The 12,039-nt window shown below is 40.9% G+C and overlaps 1 long non-coding RNA gene across 1 annotated transcript in view; it reads right to left on the bottom strand.

Annotated features, from left to right (window-relative positions):
• Positions 1 to 11,423, bottom strand: part of LOC121828323 (uncharacterized) — a 38,489-nt gene extending 27,066 nt beyond the window's left edge. The window contains exon 1 of the long non-coding RNA XR_006070808.2: positions 11,316 to 11,423. This is a non-coding gene — a long non-coding RNA (uncharacterized LOC121828323). The remainder of the gene's footprint in view (positions 1 to 11,315) is intronic.
• Between the last annotated feature and the right edge of the window lie 616 nt (positions 11,424 to 12,039).

The raw sequence follows: 12,039 nt of genomic DNA, 5'->3' as shown, positions 1-12,039 counted from the left end.
CTGGTTCCTGCCTGCTTTCCTCAATGATGGACTCACTATTATCTCCCACAAGATGGTTTGGCCAAATATATTATTACAATTGTAGAAAGGAAACTAGAACCAGACGTCATCCCTATAAGTGTTACAGCTCTGAGGGGAAAGGTAGTCTGACAGTCTAGAGCCAAGGAATATCACAAAGTCCTACCTCACAACAAACCTCACAGAGATTTACTGGGAAAGACCCAGGATGGAGGGTGGCTTCTGTGCTTGGGAGAGAATCAGCAGAGAACTGTACAGAAGACAGGCTCCATATAGGGTTTCTTAGGGGGCAGAGCTTTCCAAGGTGGCCTGCAATTGGAGGGATTATGTGACCTGATTTTCTGGCAAGCTCAGTGATTGATGGGATTTTATGGCCTGATCTCTGGCTTTTTTTTTTTTTTTTCTGTAGGGAAGGGCCTGTCTACTCTCCTGCCTCAAATGACTGGAAACAGCCTAATGTTCTAGCCTTTAGGGAACAGCCCTTCCAGATATTACTGAAGTCTGGGGAGCAGAGCCTAGCCTTTGGAGCTCCTCAAAGAGTGGTGTGGCCACTCCTACAACTTGAGGAGCCAGGTGTGGCTACTAGAGGAGTCTGAGGATGCAGCTTGGTGGCTGGAGGTCTCCAAGGGTAGAGCTTACAAGGGGAGTCTCTCTTTGAGGCAGGGAAAGCTGCCCCCACCACCCAAGTTAGCTCAAACAGCCAAAAACCCCATCACACACCACAGTATTTTTTTTTTTCATTATATATTAGAGTTCCAGTTAATAGATTTGTTTGAAAATAGACTTTTAGGGTATATAAACTGTGACTTCCAACTGCCATACTGAGACATGTCTTTCTACATCAGAAATAACAACCAAAACTTATTTTCCTAGGATGGCATCTCAGAGTCTTCTGTTTGCTTCCACATTGGACTTCTGCCTGTCAGTGTTCTGTCATGATTGCCTCTGTGACTCAAGAGAGCAGACTGTAGACCCCACCTCCTCAGTTCCACACAGCGGAGGTGCAGAGGATGAATTCTGACAGAAGCATGGAAAACAAACATGGTGTTTCTCTCTTGCACATTTCTTTAGAGGGTGGCTTTATTTGGTTTTGTTTCTGTGAGCTGCCAGCATGCACTTCATGTGGCAAATACAGATGTAATGATGAAGATGACAAAAGACGTGGGTGTTGGCTAATAAGAGTAGAAATCATTTTCTAGTTTCCTGGGAATCGACGTGAATAGTGTTGGGTAATGAGTTTGTTTGCTTAGATTTCTGCATTACTGCAGCCAAGCCAGTGTGTTAACTCCCTGGTGCTCCTGTTTACGGAGGGAGGCACTGCACCCTCATATACCACACTCACCCTGAAAGCAGTGATGGGGTCACCTAGATGTTAACTTCACTGATTATGCACTGTTCAAACTTGGATAGTTTATTAAACCTCTGTGCCTGGATTTGCTCTTCTTCGATATGAGGACATGGAAAACCCATTTCATAGAGTTGTAAGAATGAGACACAATGCCATGCATGAGGGCTGCGGAGACATGCAGGACCCTACAAACTCCAAGCAATTGATAGCAGTACTCAAGCTGATAACTATTCTCATTCATGACTTCAGGCTTACCTTCACTCCTTCCCTAAGTTGAGGCATGTGAATGCAGAATTTGGAAAAGACTGCAGAAGAAGTTGCCAACAACTGAAAGTGGATTCAAAGACAATAAATTGTGACACCATGCATTAGCTCCTATGTACCTAGAAACTGGCCACTCACAGGGCACTAAACCCTATAAGCGTACAGCATCTTAGTAACCAGACACTTGATGGAGTCAGAAGAATGACAGCTTTCATGCAAAAAAGGACACTCAGTGGAATTTTCTAGAGACTGTCAGGAGAATAGAGATCATATTTTAGTACGGGAGCCTGGCTGAGTCCTTGCCTCTGTTTCAGGGAAGGTCCACTTCCTAACACCAAAAACTTCATTCTCCACTAAACTTTGGAAGCAGAGAAGATGTAGAGTCTAACCTAGATGCACTGTCTGGATGAGACCTTTCTATTACATGGGCACTCTATTTGATTTTAATTTCCTCCCAGATTTTCTTTTGTTGAGAAATGTCACTATGGACAGTACATTCAATCAGCCAAGCTCTCTCTCCCCATTTGAATGCCAGGTTGTAGAAATACAGGACCAAGAAGAACCATCAAAAACTAATGGTGATTTTCATTTGATTTGTGTGCTGTGCTGTCTGAAACTTATATACTGAAGACACAGCAGTAAATGTTGCTGGGAAGAACAGAGGCTATGCAAATGAGCTTAGTTTTTAGGTTCTTTGTCACAACAGGAGCCACCATTTTGTTTTGTTTTAGTTTTAAGTTAAAGATTGTCAGTTGTTCTACAAGTTTGTTATGGGTTTTAAATTTTTATTTGTGTGTGTGTGTGTGTGTGTGTGTGTGCTCATGTTTGTACAGGCTCATGTGAAGATGGTACACATGCACTCATGTGCATACATGTACAGGCCAGAAGACAAGGTTAGCTGTTTTTCCTCAGGGACATCATTCACCTTGTTTTGGAGACAAAGTCTTTCCTTGGCCTAGAGCTAGTACCCTGGCTGGCTGCTCAGCAAACCCAGAGTCTGCCTCTCTCTACCTCCTCAGAAAGTGCCAAGTGTGTGTCACCACATTGGGCTTTTCACCACAAATACTGGGCATCAAATTCAGGTCCTTGTGTGCTTGTTAGGCAAGCACTTTACAGACTAAGCTATCTCCCCTAGCCCATTAAAAACTAAGGGCTCAGACCCAAATCTGCCACCATACAACCTTGCATTCACACAAAGCAGCTCCTAAAGCACACTGTTCTGTACACTTAGGAAGGGTCTCTAGATGCTACTTCATAGGCTGACCACTTGCTATGGCAGGTCTGACTATAAAAGACACAGAAATGTTCCAGGAACAGGGGTCTGTGTCTTTCTGTCCACTCCAATAACTGTAAAGCATTTGAAGAAATGTTAAGCCAGGGCATGACCAAGACAAGCAGGGCAGTTTTTGAAGCACCTCATTCTTAGATGCCCACCATGCATTTGCTTGATTCTGAGAGTGCAAGATGCCTTCCAGCCTGCCCTGGAGATTCCTAATCATCCTAGCTTGTCATAACCCATTCCTTGGAGTTTTTACTCTATGAAAGCCCAGGCTTAGTATACATTGATCAGGTGAGCACAGATCCAGTACAGAGAATAGAATTCCACAGTGAAATTTCCCGCCAGATATTGATTCCTTGTGATAGGATACAAGGTACCAATCCTTGGACTGTGGATTGTTGTTTTAAATAACTGTTCTGAAAGCCAGAATTGTAAATTACCTCACATATGCAATACAGTGCGTTGTTTATGCTGACATGTTTTAAATCTAAGTACAGGCACTGTAAGACATGTGACTGCCTGAGGAGATCACCAGATCTTTGGCTTCAAAGAAATTTCCAGAAAAACAATAAGTATATACATGTCCAGGATACCTTTCATCTTCTTTCATACAAATATATTGATATACCCTGTTTCCTACATGAGTCTGTCGGGTTGAGGTGTAACTAGTAATCAGCACTAACTTTTACATGGACTCCAAGATGCCAGCACCTACCTTCTCCTTATGTTCCTTCTGTTATTTCTTATTTATTTCCTTGACAGAGGGTGGACAGTTTGTTCTCAAAAATGTGACACACTCCTATTTACTCAGATGGGTGGCAGTTTATGTCCCTCTCTTGCTAATTCTAATCTTTGTCTCAAGGAAATGGATTCACAAAGTAACTGACTAACATGTCAATGGTTTCAGCTACACTATATATTAAGATTCTCCTCCCCATACAGTGTGTTTAACCCTGGAAAGGAGTTATCTTCTGAATTTATTTTTATATCCTACCTAGTTACTCAAAGAGAGGCTGTTTACCTTTGTGTCTCCATGGTTCCTATTGCTATGGCAGCCAAGAGATTGTATTATTAAGTGAGTGAGTGTGTGTGTGTGTGTGTGTGTGTGTGTGTGTGTGTGTGTGTGTGTGCTGGGGAAGCGGGTATACAGGACTGTGGAAAATGATTGCAGACCCTGGAGAAAGAATTCAGATAATTTGGGCTTTTAGTGGGCAGAGCTACCTGTAGAAGTTGAAGACTGGCTGTCTTTTGATTCATATTGAAGAAGAGTGAGGAGATAAGATAAGGTTAAATGGTAATTAGTGTGTTACAAGAGTTCAGCCCACATCTTTCAGGGATGGGACCCTTTAAAAAAAATGGTCCTTTGCTTATTTAATTAAAGTTTGGAATGACTGTTGCCTTCATCAGTCATTTCTGCTGCCCAAGGAAACAATGATGGCTATGGATAACTAGGGCTGCACTCAATTCCCTGGGGCTGAAATGGAATGCTATTTACCCGAACACTAGAAGGACATTTTCTATTCTGAGAGCTAGCTGTATTTCACTCTGCCCATCATTGAGAGCCAGAGCTGAGAGAGTTCCAGCTGATGCTTTAACCGGTTGGTTTTCTTTTAAAGGAAAGCTGGAAGATAATCACTGGCTGAAAGACAAGGAATGAATAGCATGACTCATCGCCTAGGTGATCCACTATCTCCAAGGGGCTAAAAGGTGACACTTTCTTTGAAAATTACCAGTTGATTTTCCCAGTATGTTTTTAGGTGCTAGGGTAGGTACAAGTACTCCATTTCCCAGGGCTTGTCACTGAGGCCCAGAAGAAAAGACACTTTCAGAACCACAAAGCAAATAAATGATGGAAATGAAAATGAAAGGAAGAAAAAGAGGGGGGAAGGAAGGCAGAGAGAGACAGAAGGAAAGAAAATAATAACAGCACAAATTTTGGATAGAATGAGGATCACAGCCAACAAACTGGGCTTTTTTTTCCCTGGCTTCAGAGCAAGAATTGAACAAAAGCCTATGGGTTCCCGTGATCCTCTAGCTTCTTCTTGTTGTAGCACTTCTGGGTGGGGACATTGTTCTGAACCACGAGTATGTCATTGGGCTAATCATTGCTTTCTCATGGGTACTTCCTGCTGTAGCCACCTTAATTTATTTTTTTAATAAAGTCATGGAATATTATGCTCCACAGCACCACCCGCCTTCTGTAACTAGCCAAATGTTGCCCCGGATCTCCTTGAGCCCCATCACATTTTCTTCCCTCTAGGCTTGAAAGGTTCTTTAGTTCAATCCCAAACCATTCTCCTAGGTGACTTGGCCATATTCCCTCAGCAGTCAAAACGAAACAGGTCTTTCTTGAGTCAGCTCTTGGAGCTGACCTAGTCTTTCAGACACCAATTTGCATTCATAAGGCCACCAATGACATCGGCAGTTTTGCACCATGGAGATACGTTTTGAAATTCACCTAGAAGGCGTGCAGAATTTAAATGTTTTTCATGAGGTGTGTAGGCCAAATTCTCATTCAGCAGGAGAAATGTTGTGGTTTTAAAGCAAAAAAATATGGGAACATAAACTGACTGACAGCCCTTCTCCTCAAGGAGTTTACATTCTGGCCAGCAGGGAAAGTAATATAAGGCAAATATATTATGGGTCCAAACAGCAGCAAGAACAACAGGGACATAATATTGGTGGGATTTTAAAGGTACCGACAGTGGAAATGTTGGGAAATATTTTGCAGAGGAAATTGCCCTAAGCTGAATGAAGGTTAAAATATAATAGAATCTGCATAAGATCATTTATATAAATTATAAATGTGTATATAAATAACACTACTTATTTATAACTTACTTCTAAATAGCATAGTGACAGTGACCCAGGCTTAATCATATAAAAGTCACCCTATAGATGGTGAAGCAACTAGACAGAGAGCCTGTGTCTGACCCAACTCTTACAGGAAGAGAGTATAAGTTCTCTCAGGAAACCACTGTTATCATCATCTAAACGGTCATATATGTACTCATGAGATACATGCCGTTTTAAAATTTTCTTTGTATTTAATATTATATTTAAAATGATCTTTTCATGGCCCTACATAATTTTTATTGTTAAGAACTATTCCAGGTATAGAGATAGCATATTTTTTATCAAAGCCTCTATCATTGTTCCAATTTTTCTGTAATTTACAATACTGAGATGAAAATTCTAAAGGTATACATATAGAAATATATATATACATATATATATAATAAATGACTGTTTTTCAAATATTTACTTTCTTGAAAAAATATGAGTGATTTTGAGGACAGAGAATGGAGAAAGCAAACAAATGTGAGATAAATAAAAAATGAAGTTAAGAGGAAGACGTTTTAATTAATCAATAAAAATGTGTTATGAAATGCAAGTAACTCCCTATTCCATTTCATGTTTAATGTTGATAGGAATAAGAGGAAGGAGACAAGGAAACAAACAGAAAACAACAAAACAGCAAATCCCAAACAAAAACAAAAAAAAGCGCATTCAGAGACTGTAAATTGCTTCTTGTTGCTGTGATAAAACACGACAACCAAAGCAACTTACAAAAGAGTGTATCTAGCTTGCCATTCCAGAGAGTGTCCATAATGGTGGCAGGGAAGTTGGCAGCTGTAGGCCAGAGCAGGAAGCTGAGAGAGCATATCCCAACCACCAAACAGAGAGCAAACTGGATACAGCATCAAGCCATAAACTCTCAAAGTCCACCCCCATCTTACTTGTTTTGAGACAAGATCTTGTACTAAACCAGAAGCTCATAATTTCGGCTAGACAGGCTGTCCAGCAAACCTCCAGGATCTCCCTGTCTATCTTCCAGTGTTGCCATTACAGGCATGAACCACACAACTGCCTTTCATATAGGTGTTGGGAAACTAATCATGGCCTCACGCTTGTCAAGCAAGCACTTGTTCATTAAGTTACCTTCCCAGACCCCTCAATCATTTATGCCTTCTATGTCACAAGAGCCATGTGCTGAAGACCAATTCTGCTGCTTGAGCACATACAGCAAATCAAATTAGATTGCTTTCAAAACCCATCCTAATTGTAAATTTTGACTGGAAGGGAGAGTATACTCCGGAGATGCTGAATTAAGACAATGTATTAAGTAAGAGGAAAACATTTATCATGAGGTATTAGTCATGCAATTTTGGAAGCTGACTCATCCCAAAATGTGTTGTAAGGAAGCTAGAGACTCAAAACAGACAAGAACATAGTTCCAGTCCAAATCCTAGCAGAACCAGGGTGAGTGGATAATACATTGCAGGAACTAGATGACATCCCAACTCAAGGTAGTCAGACAAGGAGGACTGCTATCCTCAAAAAGGATCAATCGTTTTGCCCTAGTCAAACTAATTGACTAAATTAAGCTTGCCCACAAGAGAGAGGGCAATCTATTCTACTCACACTTCTATCAAATGCCTGTCATTTAGAAACGCTATTACAGACACTGCTCAAATGATAGCTGAGCAAATGTGTGGGAACCACATTGAGCAGTCTAGTCAGTTCACATAATTACACATCATATATCTACTGTTTCTCAACATAGCACTCTGACACATCTCCTTAGAAGACAATCTCCAAATAAGCCAAATAACATTGGTATTTTCAAAACAGGATATAAAGAAACATGGCTGAGTAGTACTACATTGTGTGTATGTGCCATATTTTCTTTATCCATTCTTCAGTTGAGGGGCATTTAGGGTGTTTCCAGGTTCTTGTTATTATAAATAATGCTGCTATGAACATAGTTGAGCATGTATTTTTGTGGTAAGATTGAGCATTCTACTCTGGTGACCAGTCTAGTGAATATCCTAACTGTCATCATAGAGCCTTTATCCAGTGACTGATGGAAGAAGATGCAGAGATCCACAGCCAGGCGCCAGGCTGAGCTCCAGGAATCTAATCAATGAGAGAGAGGAGGGATTCTGTGGAAGGGAGATGTCGAGATCATGATGGGAAATGTGCAGAGATGACGGGCCACACTGGTAGAAACACATGGACTGTGGACTAATGACTCTGGAGCCCCCATTGGATTGGACTAGGCCCTCTGGATATGGGAAACAGTTGTTTAGCTCAAACTGTTTAGGGGACACCCAGCAAGGGGGATCAGAATCTGTCCCTGGTGCATGGGCAGGCTTTTGGGAGCCCAGTGCCTATGGTGTGACACCTTGCACAGTCTTGGCGCAGCGGGATGGGGCTTGGACCTGCCTGAGCTGAGTGTGCTGGGCTCTGCTGACTCCCCATGGGAGACCTTGATTTGGAGGATGTGGGGATGGGGGTGGCTTGGGAGGGAGGGCTGGGGGTGGGAGGAGGAAGAAGGTGGGATCTGTGGTTGGTATGTAGAGTGAATGGAGGATTTCTTGATGAAAAAAAAAGAAAAGAGAAAATAAAAGAAACATGGCACACAAAGGTGAAGAACAGAGAAAACTGTATTAAGAAGAGAAACAGATGCTGAACATCAGAAAAAGTACCATCCATTATTCTGGAGACAAGGCAGATTGAAGATCCATGTTCCCTCCTGTTTCAGAAGAAACACCTACAGGGCCAGCAAAGTGGCTGACAGAGTGCCAGTGCTGCCAAGCCTGATGACCTGGACACAATCTTTGGGATCACCACAGTGCAAGGAGAGAACAATGGGCTTTTCTAAGTTGTCTCCAGACCTTGACCTGCTGTGGCATATGACTTCTCTCTCTCTCTCTCTCTCTCTCTCTCTCTCTCTCTCTCTCTCTCTCTCTCTCTCTCTCTCTCTCTCTCTCTCTCTCTCTCATTCTCTCTCTCCCCCTCTGTGTCTGTCTGTCTCCCCTCTGTGTGTGTGTGTATGTGTGTCTCTGTCTCTCTCGGTCTCTCTCTCATACACATGCACACAAAGTAAATAAAGAAATAATGTAATTTTGAAAATAGTTTTTAAGAGAAAAAGAAACACATTTGAAAAGTCTGGTTTCTTACTTCTTGGCACTCTGAGAGAGCTTGGGCTTGGCAAGAAAGAGACATCATGACTTTCAACTTCACCCTCAGTCTTTATGAGCTTGAATGAACCTATAAACCACATCTTTTCATTTAAAAAAATTATTAGATTAGCCTGCAAGATATTAGATATCATTATGGCATTTTTGAACAAAGTCTGCTTTAATCAATTCTCCTAAGCATTCATCTTCTTACCCACCCACCTTCCAACCCCTTGTTACCTCTCCCCTAGTCTCCTTTTATGTCTCAAAGCCCCTCCCCCACTTCCTCAGCATCTCTTTCTGGTCTCCCTTGGTCTCGTTTCTAGGTTTCAGGATTCGCCTACATTTTACACCCATTTACATACCTACATGTATACACCAAAACCTACAATGTGTATAATGAAAGAGAGCATGCAGGTTTTGTCTTTCTCAATTTATATCACATTGCCTAATATTACATAATCCATTCATGTTTCTGCAGCTTTCATTTGTCCTCTCAGATTCATAAAACTCCCACTGCATATATGAACACTATCTGTTCATATGTTGAAGGATGTCTAGTCTGGTTTTAATTGCTTATTATTATGAATAGGGCAGCAATAAACATGAGTATATGAGTGTCTCTCTAGTAAGATATGAAGTCTTTTGGATAAGGGACCATAAGTTGTATAGCTGGCTTACATGAAAAGCCAGTTTTTTAAAAAGAGGTTAAGGAGCTAGAAAGATGACTTAGTAGTTAAGGGCTGTTATTCTTATGTAATGGACTTTCTTTTGGGCTACCAACCAGCTCCCAAATCATGACAAAAAGGCTTATTATTAGTTATGAATGCTCAGCCTTATCTTATGCTTGTTTCCTATTAGCTCTTATAACTTAACCTGTTTCTCTTAATCTATATTTTGCCTCAGGGCTTTTTACCTTTCTTTAATTCTGTATGTCCTACTCCATGTCTGGCTGGCTGGTGGTTGCCTGCCTGGCTGGTCCCAGACATCTCTCACTCTTTCTCCCTAGTCTCTCCTCCTCTTGTTCTCTCTCCAACTTAGATTCCTCCTCTTACTTATTCTCTCTGCTGGCCAGCCCCTATCCCTCTACTGCCGAGCTACTGGCCATTCAGGCTTTTATTAGACCAATCAGGTGCCTTAGACAGGCAAAGCAACACATCTTTACATAATTAAACAAATGCAACATAAACAAATATAAAACACCTTTGCATAATTAAAGTTATATTCCACAACATAAACAACCATAACACATATTTGTATGGTTAAAGTAATATTCCACAACACTCTTACTGCATAGGACTCAATTGCAGGACTCAAATCCAGTTTGTTGAGCCCACATTAGGTGGCTCACAACAACCTGTAACTCTAGTTCCTGGTAGGATATTAAAAGGCAGTTAAGTAATAAATATTTATTTTTCATAGTTCTCAAGACTAGGAAGTCAAAAATCAGTGGAAAGTCATTTCCTGCTCAAAGATGGCAAAGAGTGATATATATACACACACACACACACACACACACATATATATATATATTACTATACACACACATACACATATGAGAGTGAATATTTCTCTGACACATCTTCATCTTTCAAGGCATCAATTCTATGGTATAAAGTCCCTTTCTTTATAATCCTTTAACCTTGCAGAATTGTGCTGCAAATCACAGCAGAGAACTAGGTGTTTGGGATTTAGCAGTGAATTGGGGGAGGGGAGCACTATTCAGTCCACAGCAAATATTTAGCACAACTCCAGAAAGATGGCAAATATTCTAAACTAGTTGTCTCTTCCCCAAACTACCCAATCCCTTCCATAATCCTTTTCTCTATGGTGCTAAGCCAAAAGCAGAATATCAATTAGGGAACTTGGATTGAAAAAGAACTGACAACATTGATTTTACAGATTGCCAGAAGGATTAAACTCAGTTTGAATTTTGAATAAAAATTCACTTATTCTTTTCATGTTGTTTTGCAGTCTCTATTTTCTATTCAACATGTCAAGAGCACAATTATCCATTTTGCTAAATGTAACGGTGGGCCTCTTAGTACAGAGCATTCTAGTTTTTGTGATGGCTATATAATTTATTTAATCATTCTCTCTTTTAGGACATACTGCTTAATGATTCATTATTGTGTTTGTGCCACAGTGAATATCCCAGTACACTCATCTGTGTGTGTGTGTGTGTGTGTGTGTGTGTGTGTGTGTGTGTGTGTGTGTGTATCACACTTATATGCTCATCTTAGTCTTAATCAGATAAATTAGTGAAAGGCCATGCACAGAATTCACTGTGCATCATTTTTGAACCATTCTAAATTTACCTAAAATAATGTTCTTTAATGTTCCACTGCTCTCCCACCCAGCACATTTTTTTTTCTACAAGCACAGGCCACATTTGTTCTTTTTCCAGGCTGTTACTTTTGCTGATAACCTTGGCACTTACCTTGCTGGGAAGAAGCTGTCCTCTCCTGCAAAGCCATTTATTCAACTTGCAGACTTTTAAAGTTAAGCACAGGAATTGAGAGGATCAGGTTGGTGTGCTAGATTCCTCATGTTAATAAGATTCAAATTAAATGCAAGCTGTAGGCCAGAAGTAAAAGGCCACCAACAAAGAATGCCAATTCCCCTTCCAACCATCAGGAAAGATGCTTTTTTTTTTTTATACCTGGCTGGCTTTCTTGTTTTTATTGTTCCATACCTAGCCCCCTGGCTCCCACCACACCTTTTTTCCCCCATAATTGTGCCTTCTTTCCTAGCCCTACCCATATGGCTCAGGAAAACATAAAAGCTTAAAATCCTCTTTTCCTGACAAATGCAGATGTGCAAAGTAGCTGAAGAATGGAATAAAATTACAAATTCTATACTTTGAATGGGAAAGCACCCTGGATCCCAAACTCTGTGAGCCTCGACACAACCAGGCAGTGTGTTACCCACTGATCTTCAAGGCATCTTCTGGAGGAAATTTTCCACCTAGCAGCAGCTTCCTAAAACACATCCTCAGATAAGTGACTGTGCATCAACAATCTTTGCCAAATGTTTTATGAGACATAAGTCTTGTTTTTCCCAACAAAATTGTTTCCAAACAGAAATGTCTGCTATGCTCATTTGCTCTCACTTCTCATTTCTCTCTTTCTCCTCCCTCTCTACCTCTCTCACTTCCTCCCTTC

Source organism: Peromyscus maniculatus, chromosome 3 (genome assembly GCF_049852395.1).
Source record: "Peromyscus maniculatus bairdii isolate BWxNUB_F1_BW_parent chromosome 3, HU_Pman_BW_mat_3.1, whole genome shotgun sequence".
NCBI lineage: Eukaryota > Metazoa > Chordata > Mammalia > Rodentia > Cricetidae > Peromyscus > Peromyscus maniculatus.
This window is presented reverse-complemented; position numbering and strand designations above follow the sequence as displayed.